Raw genomic sequence first — 21,701 nt, forward strand, 5'->3', positions numbered from 1 at the left:
CGATCCTCATGAAACTTTGTACACATATTCTCGGAAGTGTTAGAAGTAATATAGGATACTTTTTATCCCGACATTATGCTCGGTTTCTTTGGAAGATGGGTTGAAAGTGTTTGATGATTTTACACCATAACTCCGACAAATTATAACCGTTTAAATAATTATTTTTGTACTATAGAGGTTATAATATGTGTTTAATTTTGCCAAAACTTTGTGCAGATCTGATGAATGTAGTTGTTAGAACCCCTCATTTAAGGCTTAGCGATACTGAATACTTGAATGCCAATTGAATGCCACATCAAAAAATAAAATCAAACGAAGACGAAGTCGCGGGCAACAGCTAGTACTATATACAATAGATGTCAGTGAATTTGATATCATTATAGCTTATACTCTAGATTAATTTTCAGAATAATTTAAATCCTTTTGTTGATTTTACACCATAACGTCGTCAATCAGAACCGATTTGAAATGATTATAAATAGGTTTTTTTTTTTAATTATAATTATAAACCGGAAAGTTATTAATAACAGTTTTCTTAATTTCTCCTTTTTTAAATATGATACAAAATTGGTTCTCATCAATTCACCAACTACTCCTGGAAAGCAACGTTGCTTTCCAGGAGTACGCACCTACCGAGTAGGTACCGTGTAGGTGAAGTTAGCAGAGCATTTGCCAGCAGATCAAAAATAAAACGGAGTTCTCTTCGCATGCAGCTGAGTTCTAGAGTTCCTGATGATTTTTACGAATAGTTCTGGCGTTTTTACCCCCAAAAAAAGGGTGTCAAAAAATGATCTGCTAACTTCCGATAGCAGATCATTTTCGAGCAAATCAAAATTTGATGCTTGTTCTGGACGCATGCAGCTTAGATCTATAGTTCCTGATACTTTTTAATAATAGTTCTGTCGTAAATACTGAAAAAAAAAATACTTAAAGAAAATAACCCTAAACATCCTATCGTACACAAAGACCTTTGAATAAAACATTTTTTAGACCCGTACTCTCTCGAAACTCTTTTCTTTCTCAAACATCAGTATATAAACTATAATAAAAAAATATAAAAGTTCTTATAAATCAAGTTTCAGAGTCACCACAACAAACATGAAAATTTATTTTCTTAAATAATTACATAAAATAATACAAAACATTTGCTTTTGAAAACCCTACCTATTAAAGGGGTAAGAACTCTTTTGTTTCTGTTGAAGCATCATAACGCCTGAAACATAACATAAATTCAAGCCTAGAACACACGTACTTTAGACTGCATATCACACGTCAATGTTTTAATATCGAAACAATTACATAACAGAAAGTTTAATTATTTTTGGCAACCCTATATTCCCCACAGCCTAGAACTCTTTTGTTTCCGATAGAACACTACTAACACTATAACATAATTAAAAATCAAGCCTAGAACACTCGTACTTTAGACTGCATATCACACGTCAATATTTTAATATCGAAAAATTAGATTACTTGGTTTGTTTTTTTTTTTGATATTCATCCTACAGCCTAGAACTCTTTAAATTCCGATAGATAACTACTAACACTAAGACATAATTAAAATTCAAGCCTAGAACACTCGTACTTTAGACTGCATATCACACGTCAATATTTTAATATCGAAAAATTAGATTACTTGGTTTGTATTTTTTTTTAAGAAACCCATCCTACAGCCTAGAACTCTTTAAATTCCGATAGATCACTACTAACACTAAAACATAATTAAAATTCAAGCCTAGAACACACGTACTTTAGACTGCATATCACACGTCAATATTTTAATATCGAAAAAATTACATAACAGAAAGTTTAATTATTTTTGGCAACCCTATATTCCCCACAGCCTAGAACTCTTTTGTTTCCGATAGAACACTACTAACACTATAACATAATTAAAATATTCAAGCCTAGAACACTCGTACTTTAGACTGCATATCACACGTCAATATTTTAATATCGAAAAATTAGATTACTTGGTTTGTATTTTTTTTTAAGAAACCCATCCTACAGCCTAGAACTCTTAAAATTCCGATAGATCACTACTAACACTAAAACATAATTAAAATTCAAGCCTAGAACACACGTACTTTAGACTGCATATCACACGTCAATATTTTAATATCGAAAAAATTATATAACAGAAAGTTTAATTATTTTTGGCAACCCTATATTCCACACAGCCTAGAACTCTTTAATTTTTGATAAAACACTACTAACACTACAACACAATTAAAATTCAAGTCTAGAACACTCGTACTTTAGACTGCATATCACACGTCAATATTTAAATTTCAGAAAAATTTTATTGCTTGAGTTGTATTTTTTTTAGCAACCCTTGACATACCACAGCCTAGAACTCTTTTGTTACCGACAGAACACTACTAACACTATAACATAATTGAAATTCAAGCCTAGAACACTCGAACTTTAGACTGCATATCACACGTCAATATTTTAATATCGAAAAATTAGATTACTTGATTTGTATTTTTTTTAAGAAACCCATCCTACAGCCTAGAACTCTTTAAATTCCGATAGATCACTACTAACACTAAAACATAATTAAAATTCAAGCCTAGAACACACGTACTTTAGACTGCATATCACACGTCAATATTTTAATATCGAAACAATTACATAACAGAAAGTTTAATTATTTATGGCAACCCTATATTCCCCACAGCCTAGAACTCTTTCGTTTCCGATAGAACACTACTAACACTATAACATAATTAAAATTCAAGCCTAGAACACTCGTACTTTAGACTGCATATCGCACGTCAATATTTTAATATCGAAAAATTAGATTACTTGGTTTGTATTTTTTTTTAAGAAACCCATCCTACAGCCTAGAACTCTTTTGTTTCCGATAGAACACTACTAACACTAAAACATAATTAAAATTCAAGCCTAGAACACACGTACTTTAGACAGCATATCACACGTCAATATTGTAATATCGAAAAATTAGATTACTTGATTTGTATTTTTTTTAAGAAACCCATCCTACAGCCTAGAACTCTTTAAATTCCGATAGATCATTACTAACACTAAAACATAATTAAAATTCAAGCCTAGAACACACGTACTTTAGACTGCATATCACACGTCAATATTTTAATATCGAAAAAATTACATAACAGAAAGTTTAATTATTTTTGGCAACCCTATATTCCCCACAGCCTAGAACTCTTTTGTTTCCGATAGAACACTACTAACACTATAACATAATTAAAATTCAAGCCTAGAACACTCGTACTTTAGACAGCATATCACACGTCAATATTTTAATATCGAAAAAATTACATAACAGAAAGTTTAATTATTTTTGGCAACATAATATTGACGTGTGATGTGCAGTCTCCAATACAAGTGTTCTAGACTTTGTTTTAAGGCATTTCATAGTCTTAAAAGTGTTCTACTAGATATTAAAGAGTTCTATGCTGTGGAATGTTTAGGGTTGCGAAGAAAATATATTCTTCCGAATTTTTTTCGAAATTATAATAGTGACGTGTGATATGCAGTTTAAAGTACGAGTGTTCTAGGCTTGAATTTTAATTATGTTATAGTGTTAGTAGTGTTCTATCGGAAACAAAAGAGTTCTAGGCTGTGGGGAATATAGGGTTGCCAAAAATAATTAAACTTCCTGTTATGTAATTTTTTCGATATTAAAATATTGACGTGTGATATGCAGTCTAAAGTACGTATGTTCTAGGCTTGAATTTTAATTATATTTTAGTGTTAGTAGTGATCTATCGGAATTTAAAGAGTTCTAGGCTGTAGGATGGGTTTTTTAAAAAAAATACAACTTAAGCAATCTAATTTTTCGATATTAAAATATTGACGTGTGATATGCAGTCTAAAGTACGTATGTTCTAGGCTTGAATTTTAATTGTGTTATAGTGTAAGAAGTGTTCTATCAGTAATTAAAGAGTTCTAGGCTGTGTGGTCTATAGGGTCGCCAAAAAAAAAAGTACTTTCTGTTATTTAATTTTTCGATATTAAAATATTGACGTGTGATATGCAGTCTAAAGTACGAGTGTTCTAGGCTTGAATTTTAATTATGTTATAGTGTTAGTAGTGTTCTATTGGAAACAAAAGAGTTCTAGGCTGTGGGGAATATAGGGTTGCCAAAAATAATTAAACTTTCTGTTATGTAATTTTTTCAATATTAAAATATTGACGTGACATATGCAGTCTAAAGTACGTGTGTTCTAGGCTTGAATTTTAATTATGTTTTAGTGTTAGAAGTTATCTATCGGAATTTAAAGAGTTCTAGGCTGTAGGATGGGTTTCTTAAAAAAAAATACAAACCAAGTAATCTAATTTTTCGATATTAAAATATTGACGTGCGATATGCAGTCTAAAGTACGAGTGTTCTAGGCTTGAATTTTTATTATGTTATAGTGTTAGTAGTGTTCTATCGAAAACAAAAGAGTTCTAGGCTGTGGGGAATATAGGGTTGCCAAAAATAATTAAACTATCTGTTATGTAATTTTTTCGATATTAAAATATTGACGTGTGATATGCAGTCTAAAGTACGTGTGTTCTAGGCTTGAATTTTAATTATGTTTTAGTGTTAGTAGTGATCTATCGGAATTTAAAGAGTTCTAGGCTGTAGGATGGGTTTCTTAAAAAAAATACAAATCAAGTAATCTAAATTTTCGATATTAAAATATTGACGTGCGATATGCAGTCTAAAGTACGAGTGTTCTAGGCTTGAATTTTAATTATGTTATAGTGTTAGTAGTGTTCTATCGGAAACAAAAGAGTTCTAGGCTGTGGGGAATATAGGGTTGCCAAAAATAATTAAACTATCTGTTATGTAATTTTTTCGATATTAAAATATTGACGTGTGATATGCAGTCTAAAGTACGTGTGTTCTAGGCTTGAATTTTAATTATGTTTTAGTGTTAGTAGTGATCTATCGGAATTTAAAGAGTTCTAGGCTGTAGGATGGGTTTCTTAAAAAAAATACAAATCAAGTAATCTAAATTTTCGATATTAAAATATTGACGTGCGATATGCAGTCTAAAGTACGAGTGTTCTAGGCTTGAATTTAAATTATGTTTTAGTGTTAGAAGTTATCTATCGGAATTTAAAGAGTTCTAGGCTGTAGGATGGGTATCTAAAAAAAAATAACATAACAAGTAATCTAATTTTTCGATATTAAAATATTGACGTGTGATATGCAGTCTAAAGTACGAGTGTTCTAGGCTTGAATTTTAATTATGTTATAGTGTAAGAAGTGTTCTATCAGTAATTAAAGAGTACTAGGCTGTGTGGTCTATAGGTTTGCCAAAAAAAAATATACTTTCTATTATTAAATTTTTTAGACATTAAAATATTGACGTGTGATATGCAGTCTAAAGTACGAGTGTTCTAGGCTTGAATTTTAATTCTGTTATAGTGTTAGTAGTGTTCTATCGGAAACCAAAGAGTTCTAGGCTGTGGGGAATATAGGGTTGCCAAAAATAATTAAACTATCTTTTATGTAATTTTTTCGATATTAAAATATTGACGTGTGATATGCAGTCTAAAGTACGTGTGTTCTAGGCTTGAATTTTAATTGTGTTTTAGTGTAAGAAATTTTCTATCAGTAATTAAAGAGTTCTAGGCTGTGTGGTCTATAGGGTTGCCAAAAAAAATTATACTTTCTGTTATTTAATTTTTTAGACATTAAAATATTGACGTGTGATATGCAGTCTAAAGTACGAGTGTTCTAGGCTTGAATTTTAATTATGTTCTAGTGTTAGAAGTTATCTATCGGAATTTAAAGAGTTCTAGGCTGTAGGATGGGTATCTAAAAAAAAAAAACATAACAAGTAATCTAATTTTTCGATATTAAAATATTGACGTGTGATATGCAGTCTAAAGTACGAGTGTTCTAGGCTTGAATTTTAATTATGTTATAGTGTAAGAAGTGTTCTATTGGAAACAAAAGAGTTCTAGGCTGTGGGGAATATAGGGTTGCCAAAAATAATTAAACTTTCTGTAATGTTATTTTTTCGATATTAAAATATTGACGTGTGATATGCAGTCTAAAGTACGAGTGTTCTAGGCTTGAATTTTAATTATGTTTTAGTGTTAGTAGTGTTCTATCGGAAACAAAAGAGTTCTAGGCTGTGTGGAATATAGGGTTGCCAAAAATAATTAAACTTTCTGTTATGTAATTTTTTCGATATTAAAATATTGACGTGTGATATGCAGTCTAAAGTACGAGTGTTCTAGGCTTGAATTTTTATTATGTTATAGTGTTAGTAGTGTTCTATCGAAAACAAAAGAGTTCTAGGCTGTGGGGAATATAGGGTTGCCAAAAATAATTAAACTTTCTGTTATGTAATTTTTTCGATATTAAAATATTGACGTGTGATATGCAGTCTAAAGTACGTGTGTTCTAGGCTTGAATTTTAATTATGTTTTAGTGTTAGTAGTGATCTATCGGAATTTAAAGAGTTCTAGGCTGTAGGATGGGTTTCTTAAAAAAAATACAAATCAAGTAATCTAATTTTTCGATATTAAAATATTGACGTGCGATATGCAGTCTAAAGTACGAGTGTTCTAGGCTTGAATTTTAATTATGTTTTAGTGTTAGTAGTTATCTATCGGAATTTAAAGAGTTCTAGGCTGTAGGATGGGTATCTAAAAAAAAAAAACATAACAAGTAATCTAATTTTTCGATATGAAAATATTGACGTGTGATATGCAGTCTAAAGTACGAGTGTTCTAGGCTTGAATTTTAATTATGTTATAGTGTAAGAAGTGTTCTATCAGTAATTAAAGAGTTCTAGGCTGTGTGGTCTATAGGTTTGCCAAAAAAAAATATACTTTCTATTATTAAATTTTTTAGACATTAAAATATTGACGTGTGATATGCAGTCTAAAGTACGAGTGTTCTAGGCTTGAATTTTAATTATGTTATAGTGTTAGTAGTGTTCTATCGGAAACCAAAGAGTTCTAGGCTGTGGGGAATATAGGGTTGCTAAAAATAATTAAACTATCTGTTATGTAATTTTTTCGATATTAAAATATTGACGTGTGATATGCAGTCTAAAGTACGTGTGTTCTAGGCTTGAATTTTAATTGTGTTTTAGTGTAAGAAATTTTCTATCAGTAATTAAAGAGTTCTAGGCTGTGTGGTCTATAGGGTTGCCAAAAAAAATTATACTTTCTGTTATTTAATTTTTTAGACATTAAAATATTGACGTGTGATATGCAGTCTAAAGTACGAGTGTTCTAGGCTTGAATTTTAATTATGTTTTAGTGTTAGAAGTTATCTATCGGAATTTAAAGAGTTCTAGGCTGTAGGATGGGTATCTAAAAAAAAAAACATAACATGTAATCTAATTTTTCGATATTAAAATATTGACGTGTGATATGCAGTCTAAAGTACGAGTGTTCTAGGCTTGAATTTTAATTATGTTATAGTGTAAGAAGTGTTCTATTGGAAACAAAAGAGTTCTAGGCTGTGGGGAATATAGGGTTGCCAAAAATAATTAAACTTTCTGTTATGTTATTTTTTCGATATTAAAATATTGACGTGTGATATGCAGTCTAAAGTACGTGTGTTCTAGGCTTGAATTTTAATTATGTTTTAGTGTTAGTAGTGTTCTATCGGAAACAAAAGAGTTCTAGGCTGTGTGGAATATAGGGTTGCCAAAAATAATTAAACTTTCTGTTATGTAATTTTTTCGATATTAAAATATTGACGTGTGATATGCAGTCTAAAGTACGTGTGTTATAGGCTTGAATTTTAATTGTGTTATAGTGTAAGAAGTGTTCTATCAATAATTTAAGAGTTCTAGGCTGTGTGGTCTATAGGGTTGCCAAAAAAAATTATACTTTCTGTTATTTAATTTTTTAGACATTAAAATATTGACGTGTGATATGCAGTCTAAAGTTCGAGTGTTCTAGGCTTGAATTTTAATTATATTATAGTGTTAGTAGTGTTCTATCGGAAACAAAAGAGTTCTAGGCTGTGTGGTTTATAGGGTTGCCAAAATAATTTATACTTTCTGTTATTTAATTTTTTAGACATTAAAATATTGACGTGTGATATGCAGTCTAAAGTACGAGTGTTCTAGGCTTGAATTTTAATTATGTTTTAGTGTTAGTAGTTATCTATCGGAATTTAAAGAGTTCTAGGCTGTAGGATGGGTATCTAAAAAAAAAAACAAACCAAGTAATCTAATTTTTCGATATTTAAACATTGACGTGTGATATGCAGTCTAAAGTACGAGTGTTCTAGGCTTGAATTTTAATTATGTTATAGTTATAGTAGTGTTCTATCGGAAACCAAAGAGTTCTAGGCTGTGGGGAATAAAGGGTTGCCAAAAATAATTAAACTTTCTGTTATGTAATTTTTTCGATATTAAAATATTGACGTGTGATATGCAGTCTAAAGTACGTGTGTTCTAGGCTTGAATTTATGTTATGTTTCAGGCGTTATGATGCTTCAACAGAAACAAAAGAGTTCTTACCCCTTTAATAGGTAGGGTTTTCAAAAACAAATGTTTTGTATTATTTTATGTAATTATTTAAGAAAATAAATGTTCACGTTTGTTGTGGTGACTCTGAAACTTGATTTATAAGAACTTTAATATTTTTTTATTATAGTTTATATACTGATGTGTGAGAAAGAAAAGAGTTTCGAGAGAGTACGGGTCTAAAAACTGTTTTATTCAAAGGTCTTTGTGTACGATAGGATGTTTAGGGTTATTTTCTTTAAGAATTTTTTTTTCAGTATTTACGACAGAACTATTATTAAAAAGTATCAGGAACTATAGATCTAAGCTGCATGCGTCCAGAACAAGCATCAAATTTTGATTTGCTCGAAAATGATCTGCTATCGGAAGTTAGCAGATCATTTTTTGACACCCTTTTTTTGGGGGTAAAAACGCCAGAACTATTCGTAAAAATCATCAGGAACTCCAGAACTCAGCTGCATGCGAAGAGAACTCCGTTTTATTTTTGATCTGCTGGCAAATGCTCTGCTAACTTCACCTACACGTAGGTACCTAATCGTACGGGTACTCGGCTATGCGTTTTGTTAAGAATAATATAATCAGTTCCCGAGACGAAAGTTTGCGAGAATTTCAAGAAACGGCCGGTCAGGCATCTTCTGAGCCCACCAACCCGTGCTTTGTGCCCAGTAGTGGTAGTTCAGGGTGATAATAAGACGAACAGGTCTTCTATCCTTGGCCTCAATAACAAACTACTTCTGAATACTAAAATTTACAAAACTTTATCAGGTTTCTACATACTACGACAGGGGGCGTACTTACTAAACTTAACATCCCTTTTATGCTCAACCTATTTGATTTAAGTACTAATTAAATGCTGTGTATGTCGCGTGCTTCCGCTCGTAAGTATTTGCTACGCAGATCGTGCTAAAGAGGATATTGATCAACCCTAGCGTAATGGGATGCTGGCGAGTCAATACTGCTTGTGAGAACTCCATGTGTAAACAACCCCTTGTTTGCTAAGAAGGAAATTCTGCTCCGAAGTGCATAATATAATTTTAATAGTGGTAGATCTTTTTGTGACAGATCTGGTTCGGGGAAGAACTACCGTCATGCTTATTTCTGCCTTATGTCTGTCTGCTGTAATAATCTTAAGTGAAGTCGAATGTGTAATATTTTTCTTTTTTGTCATCGCATTCGCATCCAACCTACCTGATACTTGTTCCTAAAATGCTTAAAATGCTCTCTTACAGCTCATGAGAGGGATTTAGGGTAGACATTTCACTTGGTTACATTTTTAACTAATTTATCCACTTATCCGAGTCAGTTAAAATAATTGAAGAAGATAAATTTAAATGGTTTAAACTATTGATTAGAATAAATAATAAAAATAATAAATCTAAATGTAGAAAAATAAATAAAGAAGTACCTAATAGTAGGTAGAAATAAACCTTAAAAGTAAATTCTAAAATTGTTCCCGCTGGGCTGCGAACCCGGAACTCCACGCTTATAAGGTAACATCGCTTACCTCCGCGTCAGGTTAGTCGTCAGGGAGGTGCTAGATTTATACACCAACATTGGACTTGTTTTGTTATTACTCATTATCCACGCCAACCAAATCTAAATAGCAAATTGGCAACTGTGCGACTTTAACATCACCTAAAGGTGCTTCGTGATAGGTGCAAAATAATTTAGGAGTGAAAATCAATATTGGTCTGATTAGTTAATAACAACAACTTTAACTGAATTGTAAAATTAGTAAAAGCGCTCAATTCATAAAATTATAATATGCAAACTAGCTACCTATTGCCCGTGTCTTCGTTAACGATGTATTTTTGATTTTCCTGATCTGTCCCATGATTTATACTTTATCGGGTCACAATCAGACAGAAATACACACTGTCAAGCTTAAACTATTAAATATGATTTATAAAAGCGAAGTTTTATAAATACTTTTAATAAATCCTAATAATTAACAGCGTGCATCTCATGGTGATTCAGGCGAACGGCCGAGGCTGCGTAGAATTCCTGATTTCCCGAGAGCTTGAGAAGATTCCCAATGCCCTTCTCCAGAAAGAAATCTACTGTAAGCTGCCTTAAGATCAATTCAATAGTTTCTACGGTAAATGGCTATAAACAGATCATCCCTCTCTTTCCCTTCACCTAAAAAATCTCACTGTTATACGTACATACCTGACCTGACCTACTATTATCCGAACTTTGGTGTCTCTAAAGACTCGGTCTGCTCGTGTATACCACACACATTTAAGGTGAATCCATCGACAAACACGGAGAGGCGCTTGCTGTCTCGCTCGATATTTCTAAGGCTTTCGCCCGGGTCACGCACGACAGCCTTCTAAGCAAGCTCCCAGCTTGGATTCTAACGGACTCCCACTGAGAAGATGTGCATACCAGCGAATCATAACCCCACGTCTTCCTCTGCGTATCGGGTCAATGCCCACGTCAGCTACCCTTTCGACCGACTCGCACAAATACATCACAGTCACCCAACACGTTTCACTGCCATTCATGGCATTTATCACGTTCGACAGTGAAACAGCCCTTCCCAGAGTGAACGACAAAGTGAGCCTCTGCGGTCCCCACGCAGCCTATTCTAACATTCTGTCGTCACCTCTTGCCTTGCAATCCGGTGTAGGTACCTATCAAAGCACCCATGATCTGTATGAACATGCACAAGTCTGAATTACAGTGGTCCGTGCTTTCGCTTCAGCGCTCGTTCAAAGTGAAGTCAAATGTCATCCACCAACCAGCTGCCAGCAATAGGGGACTCCAAGTCCATCGGCTGACCAGAGCCGTCTGCGCCAGTGTCCTAATTTTTCTTACCTCACCAAGACCTTTAGAGCACTTTTGGCATAAACGACTAATTTTTCCAGTAAGTTGGCGAAATAAAACTCAAGTGTTTGACACATATATTTTATTACATAACATTTATTTTTCCATTGATTTAAATAGACAATTACTTAAATATACTTACTAATGCAAAAACAATTATGAATGTAAGAGTTCTAGAAATGGTTCGAAAATAAAATCTTAAAAGTAACAAATAAGTATTCGGTAAAAATAATTCTGTAACTTAAACATATAAATTTTAATCTTGTTTAGATAATAATTACATAATGAAATTTCAAAAACGAAATATTTAGTTTATTTTGACCAGGATTGTGAGTGAAAAATAAAGCTATTTTAATTTTATTTATTCTTAGATTCTATACGTGGGAGCTGGCAGAAATATTTTAATATTAACTATCAATATTATCTATCGTCACAAATATCTGCTGTCTACAAAGCAATTATACTCTCTATTTTGCTTACTGCCTCTGAGACATTGTGTCTCTACAAAGCATATATATGGCGGCTAGACTCCTTTCACATGTGGCGCTTACGGTCCATTATGCGTATCGAATGGGAAGATCGAGTTCCCAACTCCGAAATACTGCGGAATGCAAAGTTAAGCGGAAGGGCATCTTGTAAGTATGAATTCCTAAGGCCGTATTATACTCAGAACTTAAGAAGGAAAGTGGAAATCTGGTGGTCGGTTTCTGAGATACAGAGATGTTCTTAAGCGCCAACTAACAGCCTCCAACATACGAAGCCCCAGGTGGGAGGAACTAACACGGCAGAGGCTCGAGTGGTTCGTCTCTTCCTGTTAATAAGTCCGTTAAGACCTTTGAGGAAGACTCGACTTAAAGACCTCGACACGAAACGACTTAACAAAAAAAACCCAGCCGAAGTTTTCCTAAACCTACACATACTGCTGGCCAGTTACACTGTGCGCCATGCAATAGGATTTTAAAACCAAATTTGGATATGCCAGTCACATTCGCTCACATGTCCGGCATTCGACTGGTCCGCCGATGACGGACACGTTAAGTTGGCTCATAACATATGTTCAATGATAATGCAATAACCTACCTAATATATCTCGCATAGTAAACCGATTGTCTGCTAAAATTCCCTAGAGGCTTACCAATATTGCATAAATAGATATTATTTTCAAATGATAGTTTATTCGGTATACCTTGCCATCCTTAAAATAAAGTTAATAATTCTGAAACTAGGGCGTCCACAATACTAGTATGTAGTAAGCCCCCAGCACTTCATCTTCTGGAATCGTAAGATTTTGTTGTGTGAGTATTATCACAACAAGCTGGTAATATCAAAAAGTCGTTTAAATTTTTTTAATATAAATCACGGCTGGTAGAAAGTCACAAAGGTTGAGCCTAGAAGATTCTTATAGAGTCACCCCTTAAAGATACTCAATGTATTCGCGGCTGAACTTTTTTGAAATATTATTTAAAGAAATCCGAAATTTCCTCCAGCTCCCTAGCTATACTTATTAAATATTCTAACAATAGACAACAACGATATACAACATTTATGACTGAACTACAGTTTAAAGTGAGCATAATTCTATACAAAGTAATCATATATATATATATATATAATTTTTGGAACTGACTGAAAAAAGGAAGGGGTCCTTAGTTTTGACCGAACAATATATATAAATTCGTAGATTAACATTGTCTACTTTGTAACACGTAGATAGATTAAAAATTTCAATCCTTATTCTTAATTATAATATTTTACTCTAAAATAAAGTTGTATGTTGTAAATATTACATTCTAGAAGAGCTATGAATAGAGAATCGATAAAATTAGATACCTTTCATATACAATATCAATTTGGTTGGCTTGCTAACCGGTAAAATTTTCAAACTGGTTTATTTTTCTGTTACAAATTTAAAAATTTTCCTCGCTTCTGATAACTAAGTTAATTCTCTTGAATTTGAATTTTAACAGGAACTGCTGTAATGTCATGTAATGTATTATTATTCAAGTATAAAAATGTGGGATTTTTATACATGAATAATAATACATTACATTACATTTGAAAAAAAATCTCTTTTTTCGGGCCTTCCTACTGTTATTGACTTAACCCAGGTTTCAACATCGTTCAGGTTAATGTTTCGTTTTTTAACTTAAAATAACGTTAAATATGGAAAACGTTTCTAATTTGATTTTGCACATTTTGCACAATTCACAGGTATTGACAAGTTTACGGAAGTGACGTATTTTTTTTTAATCGCGGTTGTAAAAAAAGTATAGTACTTTTTTTACTAACGTGTAATGTAACCAAAATTTACCGGTTTAATTTAAATCAGTTCCAAGCCCTGATTAATGTTAACGTATACATTTTGAGCCTTAGAGGAAGTCATGGAGAGTTTAGTTGTTTTACTCAATGCAAATGTTGAAATACGTGTCTATTGAGAATAGTGTTAATTTTTTTCCATACATTTACGAGTAAAAGCAGTTCATAAATCTATCTGAAATGCCTTTGGCTTAAAAGACTTAGTTGTAATCTGCAACTTTTACAGTAAATGTCTTGAAATAAAAATTGACTTATGATATTTTAAGTATATAATCAAACTATGTCTTGACGGAAGGTACCTATTTCCTATAAATATAGATAGATATCACCTAACACTCTTAACAATTAACTAATGACAATATTATATTATGAAATAACCTAAACATTTACCAACTCCTCTATCTATCACTATTTATTAACAAATGACTAAAACCACATACCTACAACCACAGTTAAGACGGAGACGTTACATAAGAAATTTAAAGAATGTGGATTATCTATATTTTTAAAAGGACATCATATATTTTAAAACCGACTACATAACGAGACGGTCTTAAGTTTGGACCGAACAATATTCATAAATTCGTAGAATTAAATAGTACATTAAATACCAGATTCTAGTAAGCATTTTATTTCTAATATAAAACATAATATTTTTACACTAAAATTATGAAATATGAAGGAATAACCCGAAACAAAATATACCTGAGTCTATAATGTTTATTTTTGAAATATGTTTTATGTCCCAGTACCAATGCTTGATCTAGAATGTTAGACCAAATTGTATTTGAAGTCAACATCATGATTAATAAAATAGTATTTTAGGTATTGTAGATAAAATTCAAAACTTAATAAGATTAAAATTGTACACAGATATAAAAATAGATCAATTAAAAATTTCAAAATAAATTAATATCCTATATTTTAACAAACAGCTTAACATTTTAATGTTCCTACAAGTAATTTTTTTTACACTAAAGGTTTTCCTAAAATATGTACCAACAAGGAGGGAGCAATTTTATATGTAAACTTTTGATAAACTGTAAATATAAAAAAAAACAATTATAACATAACATTAAAACTGCAATGACAATATAGAATACAAAATTTTTTTTTTTGCATTCTTTCTGACGTTCGCTCTGAAGACGGATTACGCAAAAACAACTTAACGGTGAATGCTATTTGATATACACATAGATAATAATTAGGCTTCGACTTTTTGTATTGAAAAACACTAGGGTTCCTTAGGGTGGTAACTAGCCGCGGCCAAAGCCTCCCACCAGACCAGACCTGAGAAAATTCAGGAATTATAAATTCCCAAATTGCCCCTTCCGGAAATTGAGCTCGAAACCTCCTACTTACACACACACGTGCGCTCACCGTTGTGCCAGAAATTTTGATTCGGTGAATATTATTGGAGATAGTGGTCATAACTCCTCGGCAAACAGAAGCAAACGACTTAAAAATACTTAAAGCAATGTCCGTCTACGAAATCAAGATCTTTGGGAGTTCCTCAATCCCTCGAGTCTTATTAGTCATTCGATTCGCATAAAAACTATTCCCGCTCGATTCGTACGCGAACGACATAAATGCAAAATAGCCATTTGAAGGAGAAGTTTTGTTATGTTAGGTAGGTATTACGGTAATAAACAGTAATTCATAATAATTTCAGAACGGGATTAAATTAGATTTAAGGGATTTCCTACTATTATGTGCGTTATTTCCATGTTATTTTTGAATGTACATCTTAAAACTAGTTTTTAGCCTAACAGTTTTAAAAATAGGTTTTTTTTTGTATTTTTTTTTTATTTCTACGATTGTTTATTTATTGTTTAATTCATAATTATATATATTTTTATTTTAGTTCAATCAGTACTTGCTAACAACCAAGTTTATTAAGCTACTATAACATAGATGCCAAAAGTTTTGATTTGTAGAAAATTTAGAAATGGAACGCACCTGCATCATGAAGCAAATTAATTGGAAAGAGAAGAAATCTCGATAAGATTCGATTAAAACAAGTATATAGTTCAATTTTGTTTGACATAATAATTAAGTTTATACCGGTAATTTCGTTATGATAATCAATAAGCCGTTTTAAAGTAAATAAAATAAGTCAACTGATAAAAATCTGTGTTAAAAAACTAGATTTAACTTTAACCGATCTTTTTAATGATATTTTAGGGAACTAAATTGCTACTACAGGTTGGCTTAAATTAACAGTTACAATTTAATGCAAAAATGGAAAGAATGGAAAAATTCAAGGCTGCTGCCCGTTCTCCATTATGCTCCCTTAGTCGCCTCGTACGACACCCGCGGGAAGAGACGGGGTGGTGACAACTGTATTCTGATCTGCCGTCACCACACGGCAACATAATCGCACAAATATTATTGTCCCGCTTAAAACAAACCCTTGACTCAGAAGCTTACCTGTGACAATTTACACACAAAGCGACCACTGGTATATAAAGTGCAGTATATTAAGATCATATCACTCTACATAACCTTTATTGACTTTACCAAAGAACCTTGTTGCCTTTAGCAGACATTAGATGTAGACGGTGTAACCCTTTATTATAAATGGAGTATAGCAGTATAGGACAAATTGAAAAAGATCAACTAGGAAATGTTAGATGAACTAAATAGGCGTAGTAAAGTTTGCACATGTTTTGCACATGAATCTTTAAAAGTTGTCCATTTTTTATAGATACGGTAGAAAGCTTTTGTTACCTGGGGAAAACTCATTAAATAACTCTACCCAAACCTACGAACAAAATAAAAAAAAATATTAAATGCCTGGAAAATTTTAAGGTACTTATTAATTATTGGTTATCTGGAAGAAATCGCTATGTAGCTATGGTAATAGAGCCGCAAAATAATGCACGCTGCATTGTGCTGTTTTCTTATTTTTCTGAAATTTTGTTTAGTTTGCAATAGACACTTCTATTATATTATTCGTTATTCATTAATTGATATTTAAAAACAAACAATATCAATGAAAACAAAATTAATAAAAATGATATTTTCCAAACTTGCGTAACTACTGTTAGCAAATTACTTACATTTTAGGGGTTTGAATATTTTCGTACGGAGCCTGTCTTAGATACTGTCCGCCATTTGTTTTTTTTTCTCAAATAGCTAATGGTACTATACTAATAGTACGAGTACTATACTAATAGTAACTATAAATATCAATAGCTACTTTTTACCTTCGAAATACCTTACTTAATATTATTATATTTACTGCTATGATATATCATATTTATAAATTTAATTTACTTTATAGATTAGGTCATAATTAATTTAACAGTTTATATTTTGTGAATAATGACAGACTTACGCTATTAGTTGCTAATTGAAAATATACCTACCTAAGGAATTACTTGCAATTTAATCACAGTTCGATTAATAGATTCAGATAGTGACATTTGTTGCTGTTTTTTGGTTTTACTTACTTTTTATTATTTTTGTTTATTTTTTTTTAGTTGCTCTTTTATTAAATAATATTTTTGTTGGTTGCAAGGTCAGGTGAATATGGAGGATGCTCAAGTATTTTGAATTGAACCGTTATAATAAGTGGTCATAAGCGCTAAACAACCGTATTTACCTATTATAGTATTATGTATTATTACCTTAACTATCAAAGCTTACAATTTAATCATATTAGTTAGGGGAAAAAGTTAATGAATAGACATCAAAAGGGTTTTTAAGTTTTTTTTTGTGTTTTTCGGTATATTTTGTCATTTTTATGTATTTTTAGATAGAACTACATTTTAGTTTTTTTACAATTTTTTTTTTTTATTTTTTTTGGTGATTATTTGTTTTTTTAAATTTTTTTTTTTTCAATTTAAGCGATAAATTTATAGATTTTTCAAAAAAATAATAGTTCTATTTTTTTAATAAAATGAGGCTACAATAATTGTTGGGCAATAATAGGTTTCGGAAACAAATAAAGCATTGAAGTTTTTTTTTTATATATTTTAAATAAATATTTTCAGAATGGTAACAAAAGATTTACACCTGAGTCATAAAAATGATTGAATTTTTTATTAGTTAAAATCAGATCTTCAGTTTTTGATTATGTTTCAAAAATAGAATACAGATTTACCTTTTACCACTGACGTAATATTAAATATAAGTACTCAAATACTATAGGTACCTACTGAAATCGGCGAATAGAACGAATAAGCGTCGCGAGGGCATGGTTAGCACTCAAACTCTTGATTCCGTGGGCGGAGGGCATCATAAGCATACTTTGTCATAGTTCTAAATAGTATAAGATCTAGAGGGACCCTATACAAGTTTATATTGACAAGTAGAGGGCAGTATCCTTTAAACTGTATAAGAAATTCACTGAGATCAACGTAGAGTAGTAGAAGCGCACGGCTTTTGGTAACAATAGCGCTTGGAACCCGAAAAACAATTGGAACCGGTTTCCATCACTAACCGGCATCGATATTGTTTCGATTAAGGTTTTAATTCAGTTTAATTAACCTTAAATTGCGAAAACATTTCTCGTTCGATTTCACTCACTTAATTATTGGTTTAGTACCGCCTACTGCGATTTGTAGGCGAAAAAATAAATTAGCGCCAAAAAACAAGCAATACGTCGAAGCACCGAACAGCTATGGTGTCCAGTATTACTTCAATAGAAAACCCCTTTTTTAAAAACCGACCAAAACTAAAAATTTTAATTAACGTTTCATAATAGCTTGTTTAAAATTTCGGTATCCGATTCCGTTTTTAGAAAAATTATAATCGACAAAGCTGCGTACGGTTACTAACCAACATTAAGGAGTTAATAATAACCGGTTCCAATTACCGTTAACAGTATTCGTATTATTTTTTACATACTCTACTCAAGCGGTTCTGGGGGATCATCAATGATATGCATTTCGATTTGTTCCACAGGCGGGGACTCTAGTTCGCGTTCCAAAGGGGGATTCATAATAATTATACGGGGCCGCCTAAAAAACAAACCTTCTAGTGTATATCTGCAGAAGCAATATTCAAATATACAGATAAAGGCGTTTCGGAAGTCAATGTGGGCAATGGGATACAAGAGGTTCACAAAAACAGACCGTAATAAGCCAAACCTCGAGCTGTACAAATAGTGTCTTTCGTCAGCTTCGACAATAGTGGCAATGGTGAAGGGCAGCCACATCACCACGAACACCACAAAGGCAATGAGGTTCAGAAAAACCATCGGAAATTCACGATAATAATTTGCAGCTCGCCTTAATGGACGAGCCACAAGATCTTTCATAGCAGAGATGGCAGCATAATAGAAAATGACAGTCAATATCGCTGGAATTCCGTGTATGATGCCCATCGTATATAACTTGATGATGTAGTCACCATCATGTTTTCGTCGGCAGAAGTCGTAGTCGTACTTGTTTAAAACACCGACAAAAGCGTAGATGCAGCATACAATAAACATAACAAGGGGCACATATGCATATTCTATATTTACGTATATCTTGCACCGCGTCAGCCTTCCCCGGAGCATCAGTAAGTTCCGATAGGATACGAGCTGTAACAAATAAAAGTATATTAATAACATAACCTAATTGTCAAGTTGTAACCTAAAAGTCCTTTTTATAAAGTAGTTTCTCTTGAAGTGAGACTTCTTTAGAATCGTTGTGATTTACAACTTTGTTTTAGTAAATTAATATTTTGTTTTAGTAACCATGAAAATTTAATATCTATACTTATAATAAAATTGTAACAGGAAGATTTCTGTACATTCAATATATTTTTAAAATTTTGATCGTGGTATGCTTTAAAATCGATCCAAAACAGATTTTTGGTATATGGGACAACGATCGAATGCATGCGTATGGTACGCACTAACCCTACTAATATAATATATGAAAGTTAAGAATGTTTGTGAGGATAGATGTATGGATGGATGGATATATGTATGGATGGATAGATGTATGTATGTTTGTTACGCTTTAACGCCACAACGAATTAACCGATTTGGCTAAAATTTGGAGATACCTACAATATAGTCTGGAATAGCTCAAAGGCTTCTTCTCATCCCGGAAAAGCAAACAGCTTCTACAGGATAGCATCGCAACTTTTTCCGCATTAGTCTTTCTAAATCCGCGCAACGGAGTTTTAGATTGACGTGGTTTTTGGAAAGACATAATTGAAATATTATAAAGCTTTTAAATGTTTGGTTGAAAGCGATAATCTCAGAAAATGCTGTTTCGATGTTTTCTTTTTTTGGATTGGTATTAATTATTAGAGCAATATAACATCACGCTACGACCAATTGCTACTATCATTATTGAGAAATGTTGCAAAAACTGCAAAAAATATTCTTTTTGAGAGATTCTGATGCGTGCGATGCGTGAACGGTAAACGTTACGCCAAACGACGGAAGTATGTAGTATATCGGAATTGTCGGAATTGTTGTTTCTGTAAAGTTCTATAAAACAGTCCGCGACAACGTACGACTATTTTTTTAAGTCGACTGATTCGTGGACGAATTCGCGCGGGTCCTCTAGTTATGTAATATAAGTAATATAATATTTTACATAAAAATATTAAATAATTCTTAACCTTGGTAAAAATGTTAAACCTTATATTTATCAAAGAACTCCAGATACTCTATATCCCTCTAATTAGTAGGTTGCTTTTCAAAAATTTCACTTCTGCCATGCGTGAATTGCACATTGTTTTTATTGAATTTTTTCAATTATTTTAAGATAGGTATCAGGATGCAAGCTATCCCTTTGCCATATTTCGCCAAAATCGGTTAAAACTGTGGAACCATGGCATAAGTAAGAACTAATATTTTTGAGGCTTCTGAAATGCTCAAAACTTTTCCGATTTCGGAATAATCAGTATTAATTTACTTTGAGTAAATATAAAAAAAGTCGCCACTGGTGTGTTCTGGCCCTAGGTGTGGAACGCGCTTGCGATGCCTATTCACCATATTACTCTTTCACTCTTTTTTTTCAAGTACCACATCTAATTGTACACGTAGAAACTCCCCTTCTGAATGAAAATAGAATTCGTCAAATTAGTGGATTTATCCTGGGCAACTTAGTGTTTCTCTGAAATAGTACAATTACTGTGCAAGTACTATATAGCTTCGATTTTGATTATGTTGTATTTGCTCCTTTCGATTAGGCATTGCTTTAATTACTTTAACTGTCTAAATTTCTTCAAAACGAAAACTTTCCAAAAATTGTAAGCAAAATGACCGGGGAACTTCATAGTTAGTTAAGTAATTAATCCGTGTACTACATAGATGCAGAATTGCTGCCTTTTCTGACATTATGACAGAAAATGTTAGTTTTGCAATAATAAGACCGATTATGACAGAATGGTTAACTTCAAACTTCAGATGCTCTCGGCTGTAGTTGACAAGTTTTATGGGCAGTTAAATACGAGACTCCTTACCAACCCATGATTATAATTTGTTAATTTAACGTTATAAGAAGATTGCCTTCAAAGTGTATTTTTGTGTATTTCCATTCATTGATTTGTTATCTATATTATTTATCCATCCCAACAGGGTACTTTCTTTATGCATAAAGTCTAGTCTTGATTATTTAGGGATGAGAGAAGTCCAAAAATTTATGAATTTAACTTTCATCTTGAGTTACAGGTCATAACTCGACATGGATTTGTAAAATTGTATAAAATTGAAATTAAGTTTGTAATCGTCATCAAAACCGTACTTACTTTGTATGTACTTCCCGATAACCTACTCTTGAGATTTTCTTGAGTCTGGCTTAATTTGATATCCCTTACATTATAGGTAATTTGATATTTGGGTTGTTCATGGTTGTAACTAGTATTTTTACCAGTTCTTTATAGCTTTGTTCTAGTTGTTGCTCAGTTTTAACCTATTAACTGGATAGCTATTGAGTACAACTGAATCTAGATAAAAGACTAAACATTTATCAGGATGACCGAACCCTTATACGTGTCTAGGCTTAACCCAACAGCGCCATCTTGACGGAAAGCAAATGAAGATGGAACGTGTGCAATATTCTAGACCATCAGATCAATATAAATTATGTGATAGCTGTTAAACTAATAAAACTACCG

The sequence above is a fragment of the Pararge aegeria genome, chromosome Z (assembly GCF_905163445.1).
Source record: "Pararge aegeria chromosome Z, ilParAegt1.1, whole genome shotgun sequence".
Lineage (NCBI taxonomy): Eukaryota > Metazoa > Arthropoda > Insecta > Lepidoptera > Nymphalidae > Pararge > Pararge aegeria.